This window comes from Tamandua tetradactyla, chromosome 6 (genome assembly GCF_023851605.1).
Source record: "Tamandua tetradactyla isolate mTamTet1 chromosome 6, mTamTet1.pri, whole genome shotgun sequence".
Taxonomy (NCBI): domain Eukaryota; kingdom Metazoa; phylum Chordata; class Mammalia; order Pilosa; family Myrmecophagidae; genus Tamandua; species Tamandua tetradactyla.
This window is the reverse complement of record NC_135332.1, coordinates 68,898,447-68,919,189: the sequence shown is the minus strand read 5'-3', so window position 1 is coordinate 68,919,189 and position 20,743 is coordinate 68,898,447. Positions and strand designations below refer to the sequence as shown.

The 20,743-nt window shown below is 39.6% G+C and overlaps 1 long non-coding RNA gene across 1 annotated transcript in view; it reads left to right on the top strand.

Moving 5' to 3' along the window:
* LOC143686108 (uncharacterized) overlaps nt 1–20,743 on the top strand; it is a 70,932-nt gene that overhangs the window by 37,501 nt on the left and 12,688 nt on the right. The window lies entirely within an intron of this gene.

The following is a 20,743-nucleotide window of genomic DNA, read 5'->3' as shown; positions in this document are numbered from 1 at the left end:
CTAATAATGGGAACTAGGTAACAAATGCTATCTTCTTTTTCCCCAGGGAAATGAAGACGTAGATTCAAACCATAACTATAACATGTTATGTTTGGCATTTTTGTGTTCTTATTTTTCTTGGTTCTAACTTTCTAGACTTCTTTCTGGTTTTTATTCTAGTGAATGTAGTCTTGTAACTTTTCTCAAAACCTTTCCAAAGTGAACTATAAAAAAAACTAAATGATCATGTTTGAAAGAGAGATTTCCTTTGCCTCATGAGTCCAGCCTACAGCCTGGGAGTCTATGTTTTCAGTCAGGAAGTGGTGTGTTCCCTTATGCTTTTGATTGTGTGTCTTTGTAAATGTGTTTTTAAAGTCATTTTGCAAATACGTGCATGATCTGCTTCTCTCAAGATGGTATGTTTTCTAGGACAGAGACTCTTATTTCTTTTACAATCTCCCACTGATCCTAGAACACTTGTCTGCACCCAGGTTGGGGCTGGCTGTGGCGGTTGGGGTGGGAACTGAGTTGAATTTTTCTAGGAAATACTCTAGCTTTATATGTCCTACTAGCCTAGGAGACATTACTTTGGCCAGCTGGTCTACCATTGCCCCAGAACTTCTTTGGTTATTATGGCTGGCCTGGAAGCCTGCTCTGAAGTTCAAGGGCTCTGTGGGAAGAAGTATGGAGGATTAAATTCTAAGCCCTTTGTAGGAAGGGTCCCAGGACTGTGAAGCATTTCCCTTTAAGTCTTTTCCATTAGAGGCAGGAGTTGTAGGGATCAATACATGACCAAGAGGGACCCAGTGGCAGATGTTTTCCTGGAGTATAAGGAACTTGGCCCCATCTTACTTTTCCAGATTGCTCTATCCCATACCACACCATGGGTTGGCTTAAATGATGGAAACTTATTGGCTCATGGTTTTGAGGGTAGGAGAAGTTCAAAACTGAGGTGTCAGCAAGATGGCCTGAGCATTCTGGTGCTGCCTTGCCAGTGGTCCTTGGAGTTCCTTGTTTTGTGTCCTTGCTTTGTATCACCTGGCAATGTCTTCTTTTTCTCCTGAGCTCCATCGATTTCATGACTTCCTCTTTATAAGGCCTCTGGTAGTAAGGTTAAGATCCATCTGGCTCAGTTGGGCCACACCTTAAGTAAAAATAACATTTTCAGAAAGTCCTGTTTACAGTGAGTTCACACCCATAGGTATGGGACTAAGATGTGTTTTTTCTCAGATACATAACTCTGTCTGCCACTGTCTCACAGCCAGCACTGTGGCCAGATGCGTGAAGGATACACAGACATGGATCCTTGGGGGTTAATGCAGCTGGCACTCCATCCCTGCTTTCCAACTCCACTGAGACCCTACCATGGAGAGCCTGAGGCCAGGCAAAGCAAGCCAGGGACAGGGCTCTCCACTCCTAAGCTTCTTGCAGACCTTCTTGGGTTTGCCACTCCTTAGCCCATCTTTCACCTCTGTGCTCATTGCCGTGCCTTTTGGACTGTACAATGTCTCTCTATCTGGTTCCTTTGGCTCCAGTTTCACTTCCTTCCAATGCATTCTTCAAACTACTGGAGAAACAATGCTTCTGAAGGGCACATCTGGTTGTACATAATGCTTCAAGCTCCGAGGATGGGACTCAAAACTTCTTAGCTTGGCTTATAAAGTCTTTGGACTCTCAGCTCCCACCTGGGTACCTGTTTCTCTTGCTTTACCTCTCATCATTGACACACACCCTTTTTTGTTGATATTTAAAAAATATTCATAAAGTATTTCAGGTGGGACTTTACAAGTGTACTCATAACTTTTTCACTTTTTTATGAAAAATGTTTTTTCTTTATTTGTGAAAAATAACATATATACAGAAAAGCAATAAATTTCAAAGTACATCACACCAATTAGTTGTAGAACAGATTTAAGAGTTTGGTATGGATTACAATTCCATGTTTTTAGGTTTTTACTACTAGCTGCTCCAAGACACTGAAGATTAAAAGAAATATCAGTATAATGATTCAGCAACCAAACTCATTTGTTAAATCCCACCTACTCTGTATAACTCCACCATCACCTTTGCTCTTTCTCCCACTCTTAGGGATGTTTGGGCTATACCCATTCTAGTTTTTTCATATTGGAAGGGGCTGTTGATAATATGGGATAGGGGGATGGAACTACTTAATGTTCTGGAGAGGCTGGCCCTTCTGGGTTTCAGGACTTATTTGGTCCAGGGACCTATCTGGAGGGTGTAGGTTTCTGGAAAGTTACCCTAGTGCATGGAAACTTTGTAGAATCTTATATAATGCCCTACATGTTCTTTAGGATTGGCAGGAATGGTTTGGGCTGGGGTTTGGCAAGTTATGTCAGGCAGCAATGACTAACTGAAAATTGAATAAGAGTGACCTCCAGAGTAGCCTCTCAACTCTATTTGAACTCTTTCAGCCACTGATACCTTATTTGTTATACTTCTTTCCCCTCTTTTGGTCAGAAAGGCTCCCCCTTTGTTCAGGATGTTGCCATACATCCTGTTTGCCAGGCATACTGACCTAGTTGTGGTCAATGAATGTGCTAACATTTTCCTCTTCTCTTTGTCTTCCCATAAGCTCTGCTCTCAGCTTAGAATGCCCTTCCCTCCTTGATGTTCTAGAAGACTCATAATTTTTAAACTTTACCTAAAGCATATCCTCCTCTTCTCAAAATTTCCCTGATTACCCCAGACTAGATGCTTATCTTTGTGCTTCATCAAAGTCACATGCATATCTTGATCTTGGCACCATTCTCACTGTCTTAACAATTTTCTATGAGCTTCTTAGTCTGCCCCAGTGATTGGAGCTATGACCATCTTGTGTGCGTGTAATTTAGCAACTGCAGAGAGTTCGTGTTCTGAGATTTCTCCAAAAATAAACCATTGCAATCTAATTTGTTTGGTGAGTATATGATGATTCAGGCATCCCTCTACAGATGGAAGAGAGTCTAACCACTAAAACAAAGGGAAGAAACAGAGCTTAGAAATTGACTTCTCTGTTTCCTTGAGTGGTCATGAGGGTTAGGTAAGGAAGAAAAAACAGGCAGCCTCTCCAGCCAGCTCTTCAACTTATCGAGAAAATGTGTTGCTGTTGTATTTCAGACACTCTGACATTTAAGTTTACAGGGTCCTTGGAATTCTTAGAGAGTAGCTACACTCATTGGGTAGAGCTTATACTGAAAAATCGTTCCTTCAAGTGCACCCACCAGCCATGGAAAATGTGGGAAACTGAGGGCTATCTCAGGGGAGAAGGAAGAGATGCCCATCAGCCACCTTTTATCTCCAGGGATCATCTTCCTTCTGAGACTACAAGGATTCCTATCCTACAGACTCATCCAGGAAGAATTCCAGATCTATTATTAATAAAAAGATGTTGCATGTGCAACTCCTTGGCAGTGCTCCAAATTTAGCCCAGGAGTTTAAATTACCTACAGAGGTTTTGAGGCTGTGCCAATCAGTTAGGCTTCTGGAGAAACCAGCTTTGAAAATGCACAAGGTCATACTTCAATCAGTAACATTGTACATTTTTCCTGAACCCCTCCCTTCTCCTTACCATGTTCTCATCATCCAGATGGAGTGGTCAAGAAATAACGTGGACCCCATTTCTTGTATATACCGTGTATCATAGTTCTTTTTTTTTAAAATAGGAAACCACCCAACCCACTCCTGCCTCTACTTATATGGCCGTATCTGTAGTGCATCGGTCCCACAGTCTTCTGCTTTATTCTCCTTAGTTGAGTGGACTCGTCAGAACTGGTGTTAGTGTGATTGAGGCTTTTGACTTGATCTCCAGTTAGTTCACACAGATGGAAACTGTTCCGGGGTCACTGCCTGCGCTCTTAATCCAGCCAAGTGATTTGCAACCTAATCCCAGACATGCACCCAATTCTTCACCATGCAATATCCACATGTTTTAAGCCCACTGAGACAGAGCAAACATATGATTCCCTGTAACCTATTTCCTCTACTTGCAAAGTTCAAAGAACACTTCCTTGCTGACTACATGCATGAAGCCTAGTGTGGCAGGAAATTCTGATTCAGTTGATTTGGGAGACTTTGGGCCACTGCCTAAAAACAATCATGCCAAAATGTAAACACTGTGTAGCTTAAAAAAATCTCACTGAGTTGTGCACAACAATATCCTTGAGCCCATTCTTCATCTGTATCCATCATTCCATCACCTTGGTGGAGGGTCATCTCAAAATGAGAGTTGGGGTGAGCATCACAGACAGTCTGAGACTGATAAGAGAGGCAAGACCAGGGATGAGCTGAGGATGTCCATCTGGCACATTAAAGGTGATAGTGCAGTGGTTTGTTTTCAGGATATATCAAACTCAGAGACAAAACAACTCTATCAAAGAGACTGCATCATGATATCATGCATGGTTAGGGAATGAATGAATGATGGGGCTGACGGAGGGTGGAAAATTGGATAGATTGAGGTACAGGTGGTCGGTGAGGGGTGTGGGGGGTGTGGGATGGGTGCGTGTGAGATTTTTGTTTTATCTTTTGATTTCTTTTTCTGGAGTGATTCAGGTGTTCTAGGGGTGATAATGGTGATGAATGCATGGTTGTGTGGTGATGATGTCAGCCACTGATTGTGTATCATGTATTGACTATGTGTGTGTGTGTGTGTGGGGGGGATTTCTCAATAAAAATATTGATAAAAAAAGGAAAAAGCAAAAAAAAGATATGCATGGTGCCTGTCTTCCCTCTCCCCAGGTGAGACTGAGGCATGCTGATGGTGATAGCCAGTACTCCAATGTAGAGCAGAGCTTCCCGTAGTTTACTGTGCATGCCAATCACCTGGGGCCTTGCTCTGAAGCAGCTTAGGAGTCAGAAAGTCTGGACTGGGCATGAGATGCTGTGTTTCTTGCAGACTTCCAGGGATATTTGTAGAGAATCTTATGGTAACAATAAAGACCCTTATTATGGAAAGGCAGGGCCAACTTCAGCCATCAAGAAGAATCACTGCTTCACCAAGGATTGCCCACCAGGCTGCTATAACTCCAAGTGACTAATTGTAGTTTTTCTTAGACTCTTTTAGGGGCATTATATACTTTTCCAGATCTTTGGGGAGGAAAGAAAGAACTTAATCTTGCAAGAACTATGCTAAGGATCAAAGTCACCATTTCCTAAACTATGCATTGATGACCCCAAAGGGCATTTTAGTTGAATACATTTTGAGAAAGTGCTGACTGCTGTCAGCTGTTCTGGACATCTGCCACACACACTAGCATGAATAAGTTTTGAGAAGTACTGTAGTGAAAAAACAACCAACCAACCAACCTAACACTCAACAAATGTTTGATTTCACTTAGCCCACAGTTTCTCAAACTGATTTCACCACAGAACCCCTTCTTTCTCAAAATAATATGATTTCCCAATGCATGAGATTTTGGCAAAATGTGGAAAAGCTGATCTGAATCCTGAGTTTGCCTGATGTTGGTCATGAAGGGCATTTGCCCGTGCTGGTTTGTCATCATCAATGGAGGGTTCTCATTATTTACTGAGAGTGCCGTGTTCCTTTTTGCCTTCATCTACTTGCCTGAGCAGTTTCTTGCCCATATGGTTATATCTCTTTAATTTCTTTATGTTACATGTGGGATTAACTTTGCTGTAACATATGTCAGTTGTGCACACAGATGAGACAGTGCCTTTAAAGTTGCTGAATCATTTATCCAGCAGCCTCTTGGTAGGGGATTAATGGTGTGTAGCCAAAGTCCTGCCCATGTCATGTGCCTTTATACAAGGAAGCTGACAAGAGGCTTGTAAATATTCACGCAACTAGGAAAGGCCCCTAAGTAGGAGGCTTTAGGTAGCATGTTAAAACTAAAAGGACAAATCAGTCTAGGGAAATTAAAAAGGTGGCTTTTAATCTATTTTTCCATAGATAAACAATATTAGTGGAAATTAATGTTTTTTTCTGTTATAAAAAACATTTGTAATTAGTGGAGTAAGAGAATGAATTCTAAGAAAATGATTAAAAGTCAATTAAGAAACAAAACTCCTTGTACCCAGGCCTCTTCTTTTTTTCTTTTGCTGTGTATTGATTTTTAAATTTTTTTATTGTGAAATATAACATATATACAAAAAATAATACATTTCCAAGTACGTTAACAAGTAGTTATAGAACAGATTTCACAGTTTGGCATGGGTTACAGTTTTACAATTTCAGGTTGTCCATTTTAGCTGCTCTAAGACACTAGAAACTATAAAGAAATATCAATATAATGATTCAGCAGTCCAACTCATTTGTTATGTCCTATCTTCTCTGTTATAACTCCTCCTTCTCCTTTGTTCCATCTCCCTATCTTTATGGTTATTTGGGCTATGCCCATTCTAACTTTTCATGTTGAAAAGGGATGTCGACAATACAAGATGGGGGATGAAACTAGTTGATGTTCTTGGAGAGGCTGACATCGGCCTAGGAGCCATTTGGAGGTTGTAGATTTCAGGAAGGTAAATTTAGCATGTGAAACTTTTGTAGAATCTCAGATAGAGCCCTAGGTGCTTGAGTTTTTATTTATGTTAAAGGGCATGTGAGGTCTTAATTTTGAAATTCATGTTTCTATTCCTTCTTCAAATGTATGCTTCCCTAAGTTCTTTTTATTGACTATCAGAGACCAAACCATTTTAATAACTGTTTCATCATGAGAAGATGTATTCAACACCCCTTTGGGGGTGATGAAGAGAAGGGAGTGTAGTTTATCCTTGCTCTACTCTTTGAATGGGAGTAAGAACATAAGACAACCTGTCTCATCGGTCTTTTTCCTTTTTCTCCAACTTTCCAAGTCTTAGCTGTATACCTATAAGGCACATGTTCTTAATTTTAATATGCATAATTATGTGTGATAATTCATGTGTAAATAGCACCATTTGAAGTTGTTATTCTTAGATAAGGTGTATCCAACCTAATCAGGGTGAGTATGATTCCATGTTACTGGGGGCCTTATAAAAAAGAGAAACTGAAAGCCAGAAGTCACAGAAAGCCATAAGGAAATGATGAAAGTCAGCAGAAACTGTAAGAGCAGACATGACACAAGGAGAGGGAGGTAGCCACGTGATGGGAGGCAGAGATGGAAGCCAAGAAACCCCAAGGATTGCATTAAGCCAGCACCAGAATTCTACAGACTTCAGGGAGAAAGCATGGCCATTTGGATTTCTAGCCTTTGAAACTGTGAGACAATAAATTCCTATTGTTTAAGCCAACCAGTGTGTGGTATTTGTCATAACAGTCCCATAAAACTAAAATATTACCCATTCCTCAAAGCCAATATCAAACCCTGAACATTTCGGGTAAGTGCTTGGAATGTTCCAGGTGCTCCTTTGAGTAATCTCTTAGTCAAATAGTTGACCAACTATTTTTTAATAGTTCATGTTTCTTAGTTGCCTGTTCATACTGACTATCAGCTTCTCAAGAGAGAGATCTCACCTATTATTTAAAATTGCTCAAGTAAAACAGTGGAAGATTTGTTCCTCACCTCATAGTTTTGGAGGTTTATTTTAGCAACATGCTAAACACGTTGCTCTTTAGTTTGCTTTTGTGTCCTCACTTTGCAACATATTTTAAATATAGATCCATATCAGTACATGGAAATCTATTTTCTGTTTAATCAGCACATAGGATTCCATCTATGATGTGTCAATATTTTTTTTAAAAAAACTTTTAATCATAGTAATATATATTCAACTCAAAGCTTTCCATTTTAACCACTTTCAAGTGTACAATTCAGTGGTACTAATTACATTCACAAAATTGCACTACCATCACTGACATCTACTGCCCCAATATTTCATCACCTTCAACAGAAGCTCTCTACCCATTAACCATTAATTTTTTTAACCAGTTTCAGTTGACTGCAATTTAAGTGTTCATGAATTATGTCTGCTTTGCATGGTAATGAAACATGGCTGTTTTTTCTAAATAAAGGTTTGGCCAATGTCTGTGTAGTACTAATACAAGCTGTGAAGGTGGTGGGGTCACGATGAATTATTCCAGTCAAGTGGTCTTGGAGAACAAGAGTGGTTAATGATGATGATGGATGATGGTGACTGCTCAAGTCGTTTCTCTGCCTCTATGATTTTGGGTATTAGGAAGAATGGATAAAAATGCTGCAGTTTTGTTTAGAGAGGAAGAAGAGAAGGGGAGTAAGCAATTGCAGTTTGTTTGGTCCTCATATGGCCTCATATCCAGAGTTACAGAACCACTGGGTTACATCCTAAAGGAGAGGGTGCATTGGCTACTCCTTCCAGCCAAATTCAACTAGGACACAGTGCACATTCTAGCATGAACAGAGGGTTCATTATGTCAAGAGAAAAGAAAAAACACAGCCGTGAGAGTCGACTTCTGCCTCAGCAAGGGCCACCAGTGGGTTCTAATAGTCACCCTACAGCAACTGTAGGACATCTAAATCAGCATGTCAAGTGGGGCTCTTGCTTGGGCTTCTGGTCCTTAGTACTGCCTCTCTGCAGCTGTACAGCAGCTGCTGAGTTTATCCAAGAGGGGACTAGCACAAGATGAAACCTTCTAGTGCAGAGTATGTGTCACTTGGGGGTTAGCAAGGCACTCACACTACACCTGAAGTTCTCTAATGAACACAAGGAGACAAGGCAGTAGGAAGCAGGGAGGGCTGGGCAAGTGGACAGCTCATTTATGGAGAATAAAGACAGCTGCTAAATCAGACCAGTGCAAGGATGGAAGAGATTGTGCCTCGACTGGACCAAAACCAGAAAAACTTTGACTTTAGACGCCCAAGCATTGAGGAGGGCTGGGCTGAGGGAAAAGATGTCAGGGTACCTTTGTGTACTTTACCTTTGTTGATATTGTATTTTTGTCAAGAAATGCAGCTAAGAGCTTTATTGTGCAGACCGAGTTCAGTGGTGCCAACAACAACCAAATCTCCTGAAATAAGGATTGTTAGAATTGTGCATGGCTAATGATAAGGACCTTGTGGGCTGGTGCTGCCCAAAGCACCATGGATTGTATTTTCACAAGAAAAAAGTTGGCTTTTTTGACACATGCACACAACTGGTTGCTACAGGTTATTTTTAAATAAGCTCTCACAATGACACTTCCCATGCTGTTTCCTTCCCATTGGCATAAAATCCCCCAAAGTTACTTTCTATCATTCTTGATTTTCTTCCTTTTTATCGATAACTTCTCAGCCTATGGCCTAGAATTAAACAGAAATACAGTGAATAGATTTCAAATAATGGGATTTTAATGTATATGTTTCTGGGATAATGGCCCCAAATATGCCCCTGGGAGCAAGTTAACTGCCAAGGTTTGCATCAGTGATGTGGATTTCCTGCTGAATTTGTTTTGAAAGAACAAATACGAGTGGAACGAAACTGCTTTATAGATTTTCCCCTCTGTACGGTCCTCCTTTCTGCCTTAATCACCTGGATTGACTCTGTGAAAGCACAAACGGACACAGCTCACTGAAGAGCATTTCCGAAACGTGCACCTCTTCCTGTGATGATGTGTAATTAATTACCTCTGGGCAAGGCAAACAAGTCAAGGTGGCTTTTAGAGGCTGTCCATCTTTTCTCTTCTCTTCTTCCTGTCTTGTTCGTGTTACAACAATGTGCCGCTTTCCTTTGATTGTTCCCCCTCCAGGCTTAATGAGAGTGACTATGTCACATCATCGGAAGCTACTTTGAACCACCCTTCTCTTCTCTGGGTACAAAGGCTGGGTCCCCATGACATGGGATACTTGGCTGAAGAAAATGCAGTCTTCTGAACCAACACACACTGAACTCTCTACAGCTCCCAACTTCTTTCAACTCACTTTCTCCATCCATTTCTTGCTGTGCCCACCAATGGAGCGCCTTCACACAGTGGTCTTTCAGTTAGCAACTACCTGGTAAAGACATATTCTGCCATAAATAACTCCTTTATGACATTTGTATTGTAGTAAGGGCGCACTTGAAGCCTTCTTTTTTATTAGGCCCAGAAAAGTTTTGTTCTCTGATAAGAGAAACCAATGCATCAATGAGTAGACTGGGAAGATTCAGGAGTAGAGATGAAGGTGGTTGCACGTATGGTCCTCAGAAATAACTACTGGCATGGGCATTCTAGAAATAAATGGGTGCTTAGGGAGAGCAAAGGATTGGTGTTTGTAGAATAAAAGAATTGGGCTGTGCCACCTAAAACAGCCTTTTGTGGAGTGCCAGGGAATTTGAAATCAGAGGACACAGACCATCTATTTGATCTAATGACCAAATAATTCCCTGTATATTAAATAATGCTTATACATACCATACAATGTGCCAGTGTCAGGGACCAGGGCTGCTTTCCTGACTAACACTGCATTCATGAGCAGGTGCATACTGGGACCCACTCAGGCTTCAGGTTTTCTGGTTCTGCCCCAACAGACTTGAACAAGCCATGACTGAAGCCTCCAGATTGCCTACATTCATTGCTCCAGGGCTGAGGAAAGAGCCCAGACTGCCGGACTTCCTACAAGATCCTGCTATGCTTGTCCTGTCTGGTCGAGATTGCTACTAGGGCCAAAGGTGGCACTTGGGGTACTGCATTGAGCCTTGTGCCCACTCTGTACAATGTTCCTTACATGAGGAAGCTGAAAATTCCATTTTTGGGGGTGGGGGGTGGGGGTAGGATCAGGGAGGGAGATGGAATGAGCCAGGGAGCAAGCCATTGTACAATAAGAACCAGCTTTGCCTGGCACTAATTTGGATACTGATACATATGTAAAGTTAACTGTGTCTCCCTCTCCTTGAGAACTAGAAAGATAAAAAAAAAGTGAACACCACTTGAAAACTGAACCAGGACTCTGACAGTTGAGGTAGGTGCTCAAGGAGACTTGGAGAATGTATTTTGGACTTGCCATCGGATGTGAACAAATTCAAACACTGGCTGCTGAGTCAGATGTGAAGGAAGCTGTGCCAACAGGCCAGCCTCAGCTTCCCCACCCTCATCACCTCTCCTCTGTGTCTCGGTTTGATTTGCCTTGTAATGGGATAATGGAAACTAAAAGCATTTTGCTGGTCAGATCTCAACAGTAGCCACCATCATATATCAGGCCTGATGCCGAAGGGTGTGTTAAGATAAAGGGGAAAATGATGTATTCTTAAAGAGCTCTTATTTGGTCCTAACTTAAAAGCAACAGTGTAAATTTCTTTCAAGTAATGTTTCCTTAATTATTCGTTTTCTTTGGCACTAGTTAAAGAGCCAAGTAATGGCTTCTGTCTCTTTATATTTAGTCTATTATTGTTTGAAAAAGGCCAGAGGAAGGACAGACCAGTGCAAAAATGATATTTGCTTTTTTAAAAAATTTTATTACCAACAGCCAACGTAAAGGGTAATATAATCACCAGCAGCTGAGAGACAGTGACATTTTTATAGACCTTCTGGCAACATCGAAGTGTGAAAGAGCCTGACAGGTATTTGGCTTTCCAGCTTGGTTTTTCCACTGCTTTCCTCATCAGACTGCCTGCTGGGAGCACCAGCCCGAGGCGAGCCCCAACTCCCCCTCCAGATAGCATTTTAAGAGCTTGAACAGCAGCTGTCTATTTAAATTTGGCGATTTTATAGATGGGAACCAAGGACAAATGCTTGCAGGACCCCCGCTCACCCAGTCATATGGGACTTGGCAGAAGTCCCGTAGAACCTCCAGTTGGAGTCTCATATTCCTTGCAGACTTCAAAGGCTGGAGAACATTACCATAGAATTGGGACATGAATGGCCCATTATAATTTGGAATATTTTCTCTTTAAATGTGATTTTCCTGTGGGGTCTTTTGAAAGCTGGTTTCTAGGTGCAGGAATCCATTGTTTTGTTCTCTCATGGCTAAGCAAGGCTTATAAGGAAGCTGCGTTCACTGCACCCCAATCTGGGTAAGGTCCTGTGATGGAATGATTCCAACCGGTACGACTTAAAACCTAGGTGGGAAACCTGGACATTTAGAACTCTTCAGAAAGGACAGAGAAACCAGGGTCAGTTTTGCAGTCTGAAATGGTACCGTTCAGATAGGCACTATTTTTCTTTATTTTTTATTTTTATTTTTTTACATGGGCAGGCACTGGGAATGGAACCTGGGTCCTCTGGCATGGCAAGCAAGCGTTCTTGCCGATGAGCCACTGTGGCCCGCCCACTATTTTTCATTATACTCCTTTTATCTCTGCCAAGTGTGAGGGTGTTTCTTCAAACTTCATTGGATGGGGGGCAAATGTTGTCATCTGCTACTTCTGGAGTGGGTATAGAAAAAGTCTTATTATTGATAATGTCTTGCTTTATGCTTTTGATCACTGAATATGTGATATTAAATCTTAACTGGTGAAAAGATGCTTAACATCATTAGTCATCAGGGAAATGCAAATCAAAATTACAACCTCTTGACGCCCAGTAGGATGGATATTATTTAAAAAAGAAAAACACAAACAGAAAATCACAAGTGTTGGTGAAGGTATGGAGAAATTTGACCCCGTGGGGGGCTGGTGGGAGTATAAAATGATGCAGCTGCTGTAGAAAGCAGTTTGGCATTTTCTGAAACTTCTGAAAAAGTTAAAAAAAGAATTACCATATATACGACCCAGCAGTTCCACTTCTAGGTATATACCCCAAAGAATTGAAAACAGGAATTTGAACAGATACTTATACACAAATGACATTTTGTTCATAACAGCATTATTTATACAACTAAAAGGTGGAAACAACACTAGTATCCAGTAACAGATGAATGGATAAACAAATACAGCATAAACATAATATGGAAAATTGGTCAGTCATAAAAAGGAATGAAGTTCTGAAACATGCTACACCATAGATGAACCTTGAAAACATTATGCTAAGTGAAAGAAACCAGACACAAAAGAACAAATATTGTATGGTTGCATTTATGTGAAATATTTAGAATAAGCAAATTCTTAGAGACATAAGACCAAAGATTACCTGGGGCTTAGAGGAGGGTGGATAGGGATTTATTGCTTAATGGATTTGGAGTTTCCATGTGTGGTAAGGGAAATTTTTCAGTAATGCAAGGCAGTGATGGTTGTACAACATTGTAAAAGTAATTAATGCCACTTAAAAATGGTTAAAATAGTAAACTTTATGTTGTGTATTTGTTACTATATCGAAAGAAAATAACCGGTAAAGCCAGAACATGAATAGATACACCATTAATGAACACATTAGCTTCCATGAAGAATTTAAGCTTTCCTGAAGATGGACATGTAGTGCAGAGCTTTATTGTTTCATTTTCCCATTGTGTTTAACCACCGCCTGGGGACCAGAAGACACAGGCTCTACTCTCTGCTCGCTGCTGGTTGTTCAATCAATGGGAGGTACCAACTGGAGATCAGAGGGCAAGAAGAGGAAGGAGTCCTGTCTTTCTTCCTTGTTCTCCACTGTACCGTGCTCCGTTTCTGGCATGGCCACATCTCACCATGACAAGGGCTCCTGCTGGGCAGCCCCTCCTCAGCTCCTGCTCTGCCTGGGCTCCAATCATATATACCATTTGGTTCTTCAGGCTTGTGCATAGTTAGTTGCCAGATAGAATACTAAACACCCATTCAACGTGAGTTTCAAGGAACACAGATACATTTTTAGTATAAGTATCTCCCAAATATTGTACATACTTACACTAATTTTTTTTTTTTTTGCTGTTTATCTGAAATTCACACTTAACTGGGTGTCCTGTATTCGCATTTGAATCTGGCCCTAGACCTGAGAGTGTCTCCCACTTTAGCTAATATCTGGGAACCTTAACTTGACTTGTGGTTTCCTTAAACCTGACCACAACCCGGAGTCAAGTCCCTCCGTTAACTTTTTGTAATCAGGGTTAGATTCAGTTTCCTTTGGGAACCCTGTTAGACCCCCCGCCTTGACCCCATGCCAAGGCTAGAACTGGGTGAAGGGCGACTTCCAGGGCTAGAATATAAGACAGATAGAAGGTTCTGGGTCTTCTTGAGTGAGCATTTCATCCTACTGGAATCATGACCAAGCTTGAGGGTGGGGATGGGGCAGAGGAAACTCACTAGGGCGGTGACACTCGGCTGGATTTTGAGATAGAATCACTTCACTTTGCCTTCGTGCAGTAGTAATCCTATAATCCCATCCTATGAAAATGCAGCTGCGAAAGTTGAATCTCAGTATTTTCTTCATTCATTCGACTTTGCTGTGAGTCACATTCTGACCATGATACTATGTACTTCGGTCTTCTAATCTGTTCCTACGTCTATATTTTTAACTTTCAATAGATTTCCACAGACTAGATAGTGTTAGGATAGCTTCCCCTGGCTGGGGCTGGGGAACGCCAGCATGCTTTTTTCAATGCTATGCTGCTTCTCAGGCACAGGAAGTGGTTTCTAAGCTATTAGATTCAGCCGGCTTGTGACAAGCCCTGTTTATTGCTCAGAAATCTAGAGGAAATTCCCCTCTGCCAACAACTTCCCTGGGTTTTTGCTTGGTGGGGATATGGTAATGGTTCTCATTTAAAGCCCCTGAAAGAGAGAGCTTTATTCCAAGTGCAGGGAATTATATAGGCTAGCAAAACCCAGGAGACAATGTGGCCTATTTTAGAGAGTCTCTCTGGTTTTTAAATCCTCTAATACCACATTCGAGTATGTATAGAGCTCTAAGTAAAGTAATGCATGCTGTAGCCCTTGTCTTCACTCATCTATGAACCATTCCATGGCAAGGGCTATATTTTTTTAATGCTTGTGTGCTCAGGACCCAATACAGTGACTGGTACAATACGTATATTTTGAATTAACACATGTAATCTGCAATGTGAGGAATCTAAGTATTGCATCCGTTAGAGAGTTTCCAAGTATTTGAACCTTGCCCTCCAAGTGCCAAATTTTAACTTAAACCTTATTTTCCTTTTTAAGTCAGTTTTATCGAGGTATTATTTATATGCAGTAAAACACACTGGTTTTAGTGTACAGTTCGACGAGTTGAAAAATGTATGTATTCATGTGAACAACTACCCCAATCCAGATAAATCATCAACACCCCAAATTGTGTTCCTTTGCCATAAAAACCCTCCACTTGACCATTTTTGATTGGAAATTGTCTAAAATGCACTTCCTCTATTTTGTTAAATGAGGATGCTGAAGAAAAGTATATTTGCTATTGACCACAATGCTCACGAAAAGTATCAGTTATTGTTGTTCTTTGAGAAGCTGGGTGAAGGGAAGAGAATGTTTTGCCTTTTCACTAAATGAACTTGCACTGCCTTGGTTTGGAGGTTCTTGTGTGCTTTCAAAAAAAATATTAGTATCTTCTCTAACACCTATTGCTTTTGACATTTTTGTCATTTTTATTTTTCATCAGATAGTGTTCCTGTTTTTAAAAGAGTCCAGTCCATTTCCTTATTTGCCTTTTCTAATCTTCAGTAGGCTGGGAAACGTGATAGTCAATCATATTAGAATTGCTTAAAATTAAAGCAAACGGGGCAATCTTGTGAATAAACTGACACAGATTTAGTGCATGGATTTGGCGTCATCTCTTTTCTCTGTCCAAAAGCCTCAGTATCTTCCTGGGTCTTGAGTTTGGATAACTGATGTCTGATCATACTCAGTTCTTAGCATCCCTTTGACCCACCAGAGGAAACACAAAGTTGTCTCACAGATTGTCTTAAGGGACTACAATAACTGGTATTTATAATGAACACTGTAGTTGTTAGCAAATACAGTTCTGTTCAACATCTTCATTTAACAAAAAGGAGGGAGTGCATTTTAGACAACTTCCCATCAATGTCAACTGGACCACCATTTTCTACACCCTGAAAGATATAGGCTGAATGATGGAGATTTTACCCTTGTAGTATTTAAACTTTCAACTGCGGAATATGAAAGGTTTCAGTTAAATCCCAGAAGTTTCCTTTTAGAATTTTAGAACAATTGTTTTACAGCCATTGTTCAACCTGCAAGTTCTCTCTCTACAATAATTTTCAGTCTCTTCTATTGTCTTATAGGAAGATTTCTCTCCTTGGCTTCTTAGCTGACCCTGTCCTTCTTTGTGCTTCTCTGAACACCACTGAGAGCTTTGGGGTAAGTCAAGATTGAGTGGTTCTTGATCACACTGGATGAGCTACAAAGGGGATTCCTAGGACTCCTGCATTACATTCGGAAATGGCCAAGGACCAGAAAAGAACAATCAGTACAGCCATTCCAAAGACAAGGGTAAATGATTGGGGATGGTTGTTCCTTGGTGACTCAGAAGCTTTGCTTTCTACAGTGATGTGCAAAAGGAGACTGACCCTAGTGATCCTTACCCCACCCGGCAGAAAGATATCATTCTGGGTCCTACCTTCTGGCCTGATGTTTTCAATGATGCAGGAGGTGACTCATCACTTATTCCACACATTGAATCTTAAGAACTGAGACTGGTGGCCAGTTGGTCACTGTGGCAATGGCAATTGGCATTGATCATGGAACCTGCCACTATAAATTAGAGGGGCATTTGTGAACGCATGCTTGAAAGTCAAAGTCCAGACGGAAGGAGGATAAGAGAGAGAAATCAGAGAAGTTAGGAAAGATGATACATACAAAACCTGCATTTACTTGGAAAATACACATTACAGTTATTCCTAAATGTTAAATTGGTCTAGTTATAGATCATTTCAGATGCTTTATATAAAAAATAATGTCGTTTTAAGCTGACATGCATGAAGAAGATGAGTTTTTTTCAACAGTCCATGTAATTTTCATGACAAAATGAAGAAAGATGAGGTCACTGCTTTTTAATGGACAGCTTCTGACAATTTCTCATTTAGTGACTCATGGCCATCCACTGCCTGTGCTTTTCCCCAGGTCACCTTTTGTGCCTCACCTGACTTTAGTGGCTTTCACGGCACCTTGACCTGGTGTTATGGGTAGAATTGTGTTCTCCCAGTAGGTATATGGAATTCCTCGTTCTAAGTCCTTTGAAGTGATCTTACTTTTAAATAGTGTACTTGAAAATGTTATTAGGATCTGGCCAAACTGGATTATGGTGGGTCCTAATTCAATAGGACTGGTGTCTTTGTAAGGAGAGGAAATTTAGGCAGAAAGGGAGAGAGAAATAGCGAGAAAGAGAGGCAGCCATGTGATAGAGGCAGAGGTTGAGTTATGCCCCCACCGACAAGAAGTTCATAGATTGCTGCATAATATTCCATCATAGGTATATGTCACATTTTGTTAATCCGCTCGCCTGTTAATGAGCACTTGGATTGTTTCCATCTTTTGACAATTGTGAATAATGTTGTCATGAACATCGGTGTGCAAATACCTTTTTGTGTCACTGCTTTCAGCCCTTCTGGGTATATATGAGTATTGGTGTTGCTGGGTCATAGGGCAACTCAATATTTAGTTTTCTGAGGAATCCCCAAACTGTCTTCCATAGTGGCTGCACCATTATAAATTCCAAGCACTGCATAAGTGTTCCAGTATCTCCACATCCTTTCCAACATTTGTAGTTTCCTGTTTGTTTAATAGTAGCCATTCTTATAGATGTGAGATGATTTTTCACTGTAGTCTTGAGCTGCATTTCCCTTATGGCTAATGAGATAAAAATCTCTTCATGTGTTTTTTAACCATTTGTATTTGTTCTTCAGAAAAATGTCTCTTCACATCTTTTGACCTTTTTATAATCAGATTGTTTGTTCATTTGTTCTTGAGGTGTATGATATTTTATATATACTGGATAGCAAACCTTTGTCTGATATCTGATTTCCAAATATTTTCTCCCATTGAGTTGGCTACCTTTTCCCCCTTTTGACAAAGTCCTTTGTGGCACAGAAGCATTTGATTTTGATGGGTTCTTATTTATCTACTTTTTTCTTTCATTGCTCATATAGCTTTGGGTATAAAGTTTAAGAAGCTACCTCCTATTATTAGATCTTGGAAATGTTTTCCTATATTTTCTTCTAGGAATTTTATGGTACCAGCTCCTATATTTAGGTCTTTGATCCAGTTTGAGTTAATTTTTGTATAGGGTGTAAGGAATGGGCCTCTTTCATTCTTTTGGCTATTGATATCCAGTTCTCCCAGGCCCATTTATTGAAAAGAATATTCTATCCCTGTTCAGCGGATTTGGGGGACTTGTCAAAGATCAATTGAGCATAGATTTGATGGTCTATTTCTGCACTCTTGATTCAATGACGTTAATGAATATGGCTATCTTTGTGCCAGTATCATGCTGTTTTGACCACCATGATTTTAAAATAAGCTTTAAAATCAGGAAGTCTTAGTCCTCCCACTTTGTTCTTTTTAAAAATATTTTTGGCTATTTGAAGTCTCTTTCTTTTCCAGATAAATTTAATAACTAGCTTTTCCAGGTCTTCAAAGTAAGTTGTTGGAATTTTGATAGGTAGTTCATTGAAACTGTAATCAGTTTGGGTAGAGCTGATATCTTAGCAACATTTAACCTTCCTATACATTACCATGAAATGTCTTTCCACCTATTTAGATCTTCTACGATATAGCAATGTTTTCTAGTTTTCTTCGTACAGGTCCTTTAAGTTTAACCAGGAATGTAAACACTTGATTCTTTTAGTTTCTAAACACTTGATTCTTTTAGTTGCTAAACACTCTATTCTTTTAGTTGCTATTTTGAATGGAATTTTTCCCTTAACTGTCTCCTCAGGCCATTACTTGTGTATAGAAACAATACTGATTTTGCACATTAATCTTGTATCCTATACTTTACTTATTTGTTTGTTAGCTCAAATAGCTTTGTCGGAGATTTTTCAGAATTTTCTAAGTATAGGATCATGTCATCTGTAAATAATGAAAGTTATACCACTTCCTTTTCAATTTGGATGCCTTTTATTTCTTTTTCTTGCCTGATTGCTCTAGCTGGAACTTCTAGCACAATGTTGAATAATAGTGGTGGTGGTGGGTATCCTTTTCGCATTACTGATCTTAGGGAGAAGGCTTTCAGTCTCTCACCATTGAGTATGATGCTGGCTGTGGGTTTTTTCTATGCTCTTTATCATATTGAGGAAATTTCCTTTGATTTCTATCTTTTGAAGTGTTTTTATAAGAAAAGAATGCCAATTTTGTTGTGTGCTTTTTCAGTGTCAATTGAGACAATCATGTGATTTCTCCCTTTAGACTTGTTAATGTGCTATATTACATTGATTGATTTCTTTGTGTTGAACTACCCTTGCATATCTGGTATAAATATCACTTGTTTGTGGTGTAAAATTCTTTTAATATGTCGTTGGATTTGATCTGCTAGTATTTTGTTGAGAATTTTTGCATCTATATTTGTTAGGGAGATTGAACTGTATGTAGTTTTCCTTTCTTGTAGCATCTTTATCTGGCTTCAGCATTAATGTAATGCTAGCTTCATAAAATGAGTTAGGTATCTCAATTGTTTTGAAGAGTTTGAGCAGGATTGGTGTTAGTTCTATTTGAAGTCTGATAAAATTCTCCTATGAAGCCATCTGGCCCTGGGTTTTTCTTTTAGGAAAATTTTTGATAACTGATTGAATCTCTTGTGATGGGCTTGTTGAGGGTCTTTTCTTTTTTTTTTGAGTCGGTATAGGCTGGTCATTTGTTTCTAGGAACTTTTTGTTAATGTATAGTTGTTCACAGTACCTTCTTATGACTTTTTTTAAAAAATTTTTTAGGGTTCATGGTAATGACCCACCTGTCATTCCTGAAATTGTTTATTTGCATCTTCTCTCTTTTTTTTTCTTTGTCAACCTAGTCAGAGGTCCATCAATTTTATTGATTTTCTCAAAGAACCAACTTTTGGTTTTATTGATTCTATTTTTATCTCCAATTTATTTATTTTTGCTTTAATCTTTGTTATTTCTTTTCTTCTAATTGCTTTGGGGTTACTTTGCTGTTCATTCTTTAGTTCCTCCAAGTGAGTGGTTCTCGCGTTTTGTTCTTTCTTTTTTTCATGTAGGCATTTGAGGCAATAAATTTCCCTATCAGCATTACCTTTGCTGCATCCCATAAGTTCTTATATGTTGTATTCTCATTTTCATTTGTCTCTAGATATATATGGATGTCTTTTGCAATTTCTTCTTTGACCCTCTGATTGTTTAAGAGTGTGTTACTTAATCTCCATGTTTTTGTGAAAGTTCTGGTTCTTTGGTGGTTATTGACTTTCAACTGCTTTCTGTTGTGATCAGAGAAGATTGAATATTTTCAATCTTTTAAAATTTATTAAGACCTGGGGAAGAATGTATATCTTGGTGTTTTGGTGTGTAATGTTCTGTATATGTCTGTTAGATCTAATTTATTTATCACATTGTTTAGATTCTCTCTTCCCTTATTGATCCCCTGCCTGGTTGTTTTATCTATAGAGGAGAGTAGTATATTGAATTCTCCCACTATTATTGTTGAAACATCTTTTGTTCCCTTCAATTGTGCCAACGTTTACTTCATGTACTTTAAGAGCTCCTATATTGGGGGTATAAATACTTATGTTTGTTATTTCTTTTTTATGAGTTGTCCTTTTTCTTAATATCTAGTGTTCCTCTATGTCTCTTAGGCCATCTTTGCATTTAACTCTATTCTGTCTGATATTAGTATAGTCACTCCTGCTTTCTTTTGGTTACAGCTTGCACAGAACATCTTTTTACATCCTTTCACTATCTATTTGTATCCTTGGGGTTAAGATGACTCTTTTGTACACAGCATATAGCTAGATCATATTTTTAAATTTGTTCTGCCAATCTCTTTTAAATGATGAGTTTAGTCTGTTAACATTCAAAGTGATAACTGAAAAGGCAGTTCTTGCATCTACTTATACTTTGGTTTACATATTTTTTCCTCTCTC